Raw genomic sequence first — 8,631 nt, 5'->3', positions numbered from 1 at the left:
GAAGAGTCTGAAAGGAAAGGTAAAAAGGGAAAGTGTAAATGCGAGGAGGAAGAAAAAGAAAGGGAATGAAAAAAGGGATCTGTTAGTGGAAGAAGAGAAAATTGGAGAAGACAAAGAGAAAGTTAATGAAAAAAATGTGTGTTTGGAGGGAGGAAAAAAAGTCGAGGGAAGAGAGAGAAAAGGAACGATGGAGAAAATTAAAAGATGGGTGTAAGAAAGAGAGGAATAAGAGAACTGAGAACGAAAAGAAGGAACGGCAATAACGGAGAGAGAGAGATAAAAGCTGGAAATGGAGGAAAAGGAAAAGAGAGGAAGAAACTAGGAAAAGGAGACACATGATAAAAGGGAAGTAGGAGACAAAAAATGAGGTAAGGAATAGTGAAGGGGGTAAAGAAGGAAGGAAGGAAGGAAGGAAATAGGAATGCCAGGGAGTGAGGAAGGAAGTAAAGAAGTAAGGGAGAAAGAGAATAAGGAAGTAGGGAGGTAAAAAAAAAAGTAGGATTGAAAAAAGGGAAAGAAGGAAAGATGAGGAGGAGGGGAGGGAGGGATGGAGGAAAGAAGGGGAGGAAATGGAGGAAAAGGGGATAGAAAACATCAAACGGAAGGAAGGAAACAATAAGGAGGAGGACAGGAAAGGAAGGAGAGAGAGAGAGAGAGAGAGAGAGAGAGAGAGAGAGAGAGAGAGAGAGAGAGAGAGAGAGAGAGAGAGAGAGAGAGAGAGAGAGAGAGAGAGAGAGAGAGAGAGAGAGAGAGAGAGAGAGAGAGAGAGAGAGAGAGAGAGAGTCCATCCAACCCCCCCTTCTCTCCTCACAGATTCCTCTCACGCCCCCACATGCAGCGCCAAGGAGGACAAGAGCTACCCCCACCACGCCCCCCAGCCCCCCCCGCCCCCTCAGCCCCCTCCACCCAAGGACGACCCCTCCCCCTGACCCCCACCCTCACCCTCACTCCCTTCACCTCCACCACCACCACCACCAGTAGTAAGTATCGAACCAGTACGTATCACCACCACCACCACCACCACCGCCATCAACTCCAACACTGATATCACTCCGTCCTCTTCCTCCTCTTCCTCCTCCTCCTCCTCCTCCTCCTCCTCCTCCTGTGGGATCGGAAAGGTGAGGCTTTTTTTTTTTTTCCTCTTTGTTTACTAATATTTCTCTTCTTCCTTTTTTCTCTCGCTTCCTCTCTTAATCTTCTTCCTGTTCTCTTTTCTCTAATTCTTCTTCTCTCCCTTATTCTTGCTTTCTCCTTCCCCCTCCCCTTCTCCCTCACCTCTTCCCTTCCCTCCCCCCTCCCTCCTCCCTTACCCTTTCCTCTCTAATCAAACTCCCCCCCTTTTTATCCCCCTTTCCTTCCCCTTCCTTCCCTTTCCTTCCCTCCCTTAATTTTCCCTCCCCTCTCCACCACCTCCCTTTCCTTCTCTCATCCCTTTTCACTTCCCCTTCCCTTCCTTCCCTCCCTTCCCTTTCCCTCCCCTCTCCACCACCCCTCCCTTTCCTTCTCTCACCCTTACTTCCCCTCCCCTTCCCTCCCTCCCTTCCCTTTCCCTCCCTCCACCACCCCTCCCTTTCCTTCTCTCAACCCTTTCCTTCCTCTTCCCCTTCCTTTCCTCCCTTCCCTTTCCCTCCCCTCTCCACCACCCCTCCCTTTCCTTTTCTCATCCTTTCCTTCCTCTTCTCCTTCCTTCCCTCCCTTTCCTTTCCCTCCCCTCTCCACCACCCCTCCCTTTCCTTCTCTCACCCTTTCCTTCCTCTTCCCCTTCCTTCCCTCCCTTCCCTTTCCCTCCCCTCTCTACCACCCCTCCCTTTCCTTCTCTCACCCTTTCCTTCCTCTTCCCCTTCCTTCACAAAGGAACACAAAGGAAGAACAAACAACAGCAGACCTGCTGGTCCTTACGAGGTTGTTTGTGACAAGCTACACTAACTATCTAATCAAAGGTGGAAGATGAAGGACAGCAAAGGCGAAGGCTCCTCCCAACCCCCGATCCCTCCAGCCAAAGCTGGCAGGAAAGGAAAAAGAACCATGCAGCATGGAAAAACTGCATGTAATTTATGTAGGAAGAGGAAAGAACTACCATTACTGCTACCACTAACCGGGCGATAAAAGCGGACAAGGACACCAGTATTCGAAAGAACTTAACGTTATTACGACAATGAGTAATATCTTAGTTGCTGGTTGGATTCAAAATACTTGTCTAATCTATTCTTGAAGGCCGTAACTGTTGTGCTATCAACGACATCACAGGGTAGAGAGTTCCAAACATTAACAACTCGATTGAAGAAGTGTTTAGCTTCGTGCGACGAGAATCTTTTACCACTTATCTTCAAATTGTGATTTCTTCTTGTTCTATTTGATCGATCAATTGTAAAGTAATCTTCCGCATTAATATCACTGAATCCTTTAAACATTTTAAACACTTCTATTAGATCGCCTCGCATTCTTCATTTTGATAGGCTGAATAAATTTACTTCTTTAAGCCTTTCTTCATATGACAAATTTCTCAACCTAGGAATCATCTTTGTTACTCTTCGTTGGACCCGTTCCAACTTTTCTATGTCTTTTCTGTAGTAGGGAGACCAAAACTGTACACAGTACTCTAGACGGGGTCAAACCAATGAATTATACAGTTTTAATATTACTTTTTTCGATTTATTATTAAAGACTCGTCCGATGAAGCCAACCAATTTGTTTGCTGTTTTGACTACCTCTGAACAATGCTGACCGGGCTTTAAATCGCTTGATATAGTGATTCCAAGATCCTTTTCTTTACTTACTGCAGAAAGTTGTTGGCCATTCATTACGTACCGAACGCGATTGTTATTTTTTCCGATGTGCAACACTTTACATTTGTCAACGTTAAATTTCATTTGCCACTGATTGGCCCAACGTGCAAGTCGATCTAGATCTGATTGTAAAGCTTCTTCGTCGAGTGTCGCAGTTACTTTACAAGCAATTTTTGTGTCATCAGCAAATTTTGATACTTTGCGAGTGAGCCCATCATCGATATCATTAACATAAATTAAGAAGACCATGGGGCCAAGCACTGATCCTTGAGGTACGCCGCTTTTGACATCGAGCCAGTTAGATGTAACACCGTTTAGAACTACTCTCTGTTTCCGCTCAGAGAGCCAGTCCGCAAGCCAATTGTGAATGTTACCCGAGATACCGTGCGCCAGTAGTTTGCTGAACAATCGTTGGTGGGGGACCTTATCAAATGCCTTTTGAAAATCCAGATATATGATATCTACTGATCTGCTTTCATCGAACACCTCAAAAATAAAGTGAAAAAAATCAAGTAAGTTAGTCAAACACGAACGTTTACTACGGAAGCCATGTTGCGAATTACTTATTATATTATTTTCTTCGAAGAAATTCACCATATTGTCGCGAATGATAGTCTCCATTAACTTACAAACAATCGATGTCAGGCTAATTGGTCGATAGTTTCCTGGATGAGACTTGTCCTCCTTTTTGAAAATTGGTGTGACATTTGCAAGTTTCCAATCCGACGGAACTTTTCCAGCTGTTAAAGATTTATTGAATATGATGGAGAGCGGTTTACAAATTTGATGTTTGATTTCTTTTAAGACCCTAGGGGTAATTTTGTCTGGACCAGGAGCTTTGCTTACTTTAATCTTTTCAATTGTGCGTAAAATGTCACTTTCTACGATGAGCACGCCACTTAACATCTTTTCGGCCCTTCTAACCTCCGGCGGTTGAGGTGATAAACAATCTTCGTCGGTAAATACGGATGCGAAAAAGTTATTTAGGATTGTAGCCATTTCATTTTCATCGTTCGTGTGGTTACCATTTTCATTAGCAAGCGGTCCGATACCACAAGTGAGTAACTTTTTATCATTTACATAGCTAAAAAATTCTTTAGGACTAGATTTACTTGTTTCCGCTATATATTCTTCAAGATTTTTCTTGCTTCGTTTTATCAATTTCTTGGTTTCGCGGCGAGTTCTGTCCAACTCTAGTTTGTCAGCCTCGCTCTGAGTTGATATGTATCTACTGTATACGCATTTTTAAGAGATAGGCTATTTTGAATTTCGTTATTCCACCATTTGGGTTTCTTCTTAGAAGCTGAACGTCTGTTACGATAGGGTACGCATATGCTTATGGCATTGTTCAATATTGTGGTGAAGGCCCCCCAAGATTTATCAATATCTGTTTCCGCCGTGATTTCAGTCCAGTCAGAATTATTTAGAATTGATCGGAGTCTTACGAAATTCGCTCTCTGATAATCAGGCACCTTTTCTTTACTAGGAGTTACTTTACTTTCTTTCATATTGATGCTGAATGTGATTGTTCGGTGATCGCTAGAACTAAAAATTGGACCAACATTTACTTCGTTAGTTAGATCAGCTGTCGTTGAAAAGATAAGGTCAAGTATATTATTTTCCCGAGTCGGTTCTTGAACGTGTTGATGCAAATCACTTTCTAGTAAATTTGTGTACAGGTCGAGCCCTGTATGACAGTTCAACGGTTCACCCCATCTTTTCACTGGCAAGTTAAAGTCCCCAACAATTACTGCCTCGCAACTGCTACTTGTTTCTAATAATAATTCACTTAATGCGTGGTCGATATCAAGAGTCTGCCTTGGCGGTCTGTAGATAAGTCCAATTACTATTTTACGAGATTTGTTTTTAATTTCAATGAAGACCGTGTCTACATTGGTTATAATATCTGTTTTCACGGATACTGGATGGAGAGAGTTGTGGATATAAAAGATAACGCCTCCACCCTGTCTGTTCTCTCTTTCATGACTAAGATGGTATAACCCGGTAATCTATATTCCGCAATGAAATCTCTATTTGAAGTGTCTATCCAAGATTCTGTGACTCCGATGATGTGATAATGATTTGTAGCTGCGAGGACTTCTAAGTCTTCAAATTTGTTAGTAGGCTATGAGCGTTTACATAGCAAGCTTTAATGTGATTCGAGTCGGGAGTTTTGCGGGTTGAGTGCACCCTTACGGTGGAGCTGCTGGTGTTCTCGCCTCCGCGTTTTTTGGCTTTCGAAGAGCCACTTGGTCACAGAGCAGCCTCCCGAAACGGGCTGCTCCAACAGGGTTTAAGTGAATGCCATCAGGAAGGAACAAGTCTGAATCGTAGTAAAAATTGTTCCACAAGTTAGCGAACTGGACGTTTTCTTGTGAGCAAAGGGACTGAAGTCTGTTGTTTGTGCTGAAGGCCTTATTGTAAAAGCTAGATTCGGCACCGACCCTCGGGAGGATTCCTGAGATTATGATGTTACTGGCATCCGTTTTACGTTTATACTGCTTGATCATGCGGCGGTATTTCTCAAGCAGTTCCTCAGAAAGGGTTGTCTTTACGTCATTTGTCCCCGCGTGAATGACAAAGAGGGTGTTTCGGTCGGCATTTCTCGTGACATCATCGCACGCTGCGGTGATGTCGTCCAGTCTGGCACCTGGATAGCAGTAACGTTTTCTGCGGCCGTTTGATGAACGACCACAGAACTCAACCAGCTGGCCACGCACCATGGAGTCCCCAACTAGGCGAGTCTCGAACTCATCCTCCATGGTGTCTGCCAGCACCTGGAACCTATTGAAGTTAGTGGGGGTCAGTAAGTCCTTGGTTGCCTGCTTCGGTTTGGCTCCATTCCTTACAGGTTGGAACCCGACATCCTGTGAAGCAGGAAGAGAAGCGTTAAGTGGGGGAGGCTGGAAGTTGTCCTGTGAGGCAGGCTGGGAGTTAGCCTGTGAAGCAGGCTGGGGTTAGCCTGTGAGGCAGGCTGGGGTCAGCCTGTGAGGCAGGCTGGCGGTTGTTCTGTGAGGCAGGCTGGGGTTAGCCTGTGAGGCAAGCTGGGGTTAGCCTGTGAGGCAGGCTGGGGGTTAGCCTGTGAGGCAGGCTGGGAGTCAACCTGTGAGGCAGGTAACACGTCCTCCCGTGAAGCAGGAGGGTCGTCTAGAGAGGGCACAGTCTTGGTGGAGGGCCTCTCCACCATCGATGGTGGAGTCACTGCCACATTAGTTAAAACAAATTCCTGAAGGGCTACAAATTTCTTTTCAAGATCATTGTGCTTGACTTTCCATTCAGTCACAGCCTTCTGAAGATGTAATCTTTGAACGCAGAGGCGGCAAGTTTTACTCAGCTGGAAGAACTGAGCTGCAAAACGTCCGGGACAGACGTCACACTTACGGTTCGAAGGCATTGTTAGAAATTTAAGCTAGTTAACAGTTTGGGCAAATTTTAAAAGCGCTTTCGAAATAACTTAAATTGTGACATTAAATTGAATTGTATAAAAATTGTGCATGGAAATTAGATACTGCTGTGTTAGATGCCTCCAACACTGGGAGTTCGCTCCCACAGGGTCTTGAAAACGCCTCGAAGACCAATCGCTTATCCTGAGCCTCAGTCACGAGAGAGACTTTCACAACCCAGCGCTTTTCAGCTATTGTCCTCGAAGTTTTGTCCCATAGAACGGGGCCGGCGTAGTCACACTGAGCAGAGCTGGCAAGGGAGGAGAGGAACCAGCAATTCGTTCCCACTTTCCGAAACGTCTAACCCAAATCTGCGACCCTTTCGAGGCCTCGCCAGTGGCACCTGTCACCAGGTGTTCTCCACCAACTCTAGAGAGTATCAGACGCCCTTCCTGAGAGACCAAAAGACTGAAATATTCCTTGAGTATAAGAAAAACCCTCAGAAACTCCACCTAGAAGCCGGGAGGTACAACCTCAAATGGCCCACGGAAGACATCTCTTTCAGGAGAAAACAAGAACCAGCTGTTATGCAGAATAGGGATGGGAGTACCGTCGATAGAGGGGAGGGACGGGGAGCTCACACCGACAACTGGTTCCCAGGGAGGCTTTTTTTTAGTGTAGAGGTCGCCACACTCCTCTACACCGCAGGCCTAAATAATTAGGCACGGTCCAGCTGACTAGAACCCTGGAACTCCAGCCATTGTCTCATAAAGAGATCCTCTGCCTGCAGTCCAATCCACCACTGCTGCTGCCCAGAGGCTTCACCGTGACCCTGGCACGGAAGACAGATCAGGTATTACACCTTGTCCAAGGGTGACCTGAGACTATGCAGGGCAGGGACGTCTAGTTCCCTGAGGTGAAAACAATTCACCCGCATACCTCCCTTCCCTTTCCCTCCCTCTCCACCGCCCCTCCCTTTCCTTCTCTTACCTCTTTCCTTCCCCCTCCCCTTCCTTCCCTCCCTTCCCTTTCCCTTCCCTCTCCACCACCCCTCCCTTTCCTTCTCTCACCCTTTCCTTCCCCCTCCCTTTCCTTCCCTCCCTTCCCTTTCCCTTGCCTCTTTCCCCTTTTCCTCTCCTTTCCTTCCATTTTCTCTCACCCCATTTCCCTTTCCCTTATTCCTTCCCCTCCCATTTTCCTCACCTCTCACCTCTTCCCCTTTTCCCTCCAATTTATCTCCCCTTTCCTCTCCTTTCCCTCACCCCTTCCCCTCCCAATTTTCTCCCCTTTCCCTCTCCTTTCCCTCCCCTTTCTTCTCCTTCCCCTCACCTCTTCCCTCTTTCCCTTCCCTTTCTCTCCCCTTTCCTCTCCCATCCCTCACCTCTTCCCCCTTTCCCTCCACTTTCTCTCCCACTTCTCTCCCCTTTCCTCTCCCTTCCCTCACCTCTTCCCCCTTTCCCTCCACTTTCTCTCCCACTTCTCTCCCCTTTCCTCTCCCTTCCCTCACCTCTTCTCCCTTTCCCTTCACTTTCTCTCCCCTTTCCTCTCCCTTCCCTCACCTCTTCTCCCTTTCCCTTCCTTTTCACTCCCCTTTCTCTCCTTTTGCATCTCTTCCCCCTTTCCTCCACTTTCCCTTCCCTTTCTTCCCTTCCCTCTCTCTCTCTCTCTCTCTCTCTCTCTCTCTCCACTTCCCATTTCTCTCCCTCCTCCCCTTCCACTTTCACTCCCTGCTTCCCTTCCCTAATCTTTCACTCCAATTCCTCTCCTTCACCCTTCCTTTTTCTCTCCCTGTCTCTCTACTGTCTCCATTCTTTTCCCTTTATCTCATCTCTTTTCCCTTTCCCTCCCCACTTCTCCTTTCCCTTCCCCCTTCCCTTCCCTTCCCTCCCTCCCTTCCTTCCTTCCTTACCTCGTCCCCAGTAATGAAACTAACAGGGAAACACCGTAGAATTAAACGTAAAAAAACTAACCCTTATATTACTAACTGTACGTAGACTCCGAAACCGAGTTAACTCTTGTTGTGTTTGCACCTAAATAACAAAATAACAGCAACGACGACGATCTCAATGTAAGGTAGTGATTTCGTGTCTTTGTTGATTGTTGTTTGTCTTATTTGTTTGTATATAATAACGAAGGAAAAGAAAAGGAACACGAGAGAAGAGATGATGAACTTGGCCTCTCTTTGTTGATTGATATTTACCTTAGTTTGTACGTATTAAAGAAAGAGAAAAGGGAGAATATAATGGATTAAAATACAGGAGAATATAACAGTTTAGAATACGGGAGAATATAATGGTTTGAAATACGGGAAAATATAATGGTTTAAAATACGGGAGAATATAACAGTTTAGAATACGGGAGAATATATTGGTTTAAAATACGGGAGAATATAATGGTTTAAAATACGGGAGAATATAATGGTTTAAAATACGGGAGAATATAATGGTTTAAAATACGGGAGA

Source organism: Eriocheir sinensis, chromosome 53 (assembly GCF_024679095.1).
Source record: "Eriocheir sinensis breed Jianghai 21 chromosome 53, ASM2467909v1, whole genome shotgun sequence".
NCBI lineage: Eukaryota > Metazoa > Arthropoda > Malacostraca > Decapoda > Varunidae > Eriocheir > Eriocheir sinensis.
The sequence above is the reverse complement of the archived record's forward strand: the minus strand, read 5'-3'. Positions refer to the sequence as shown.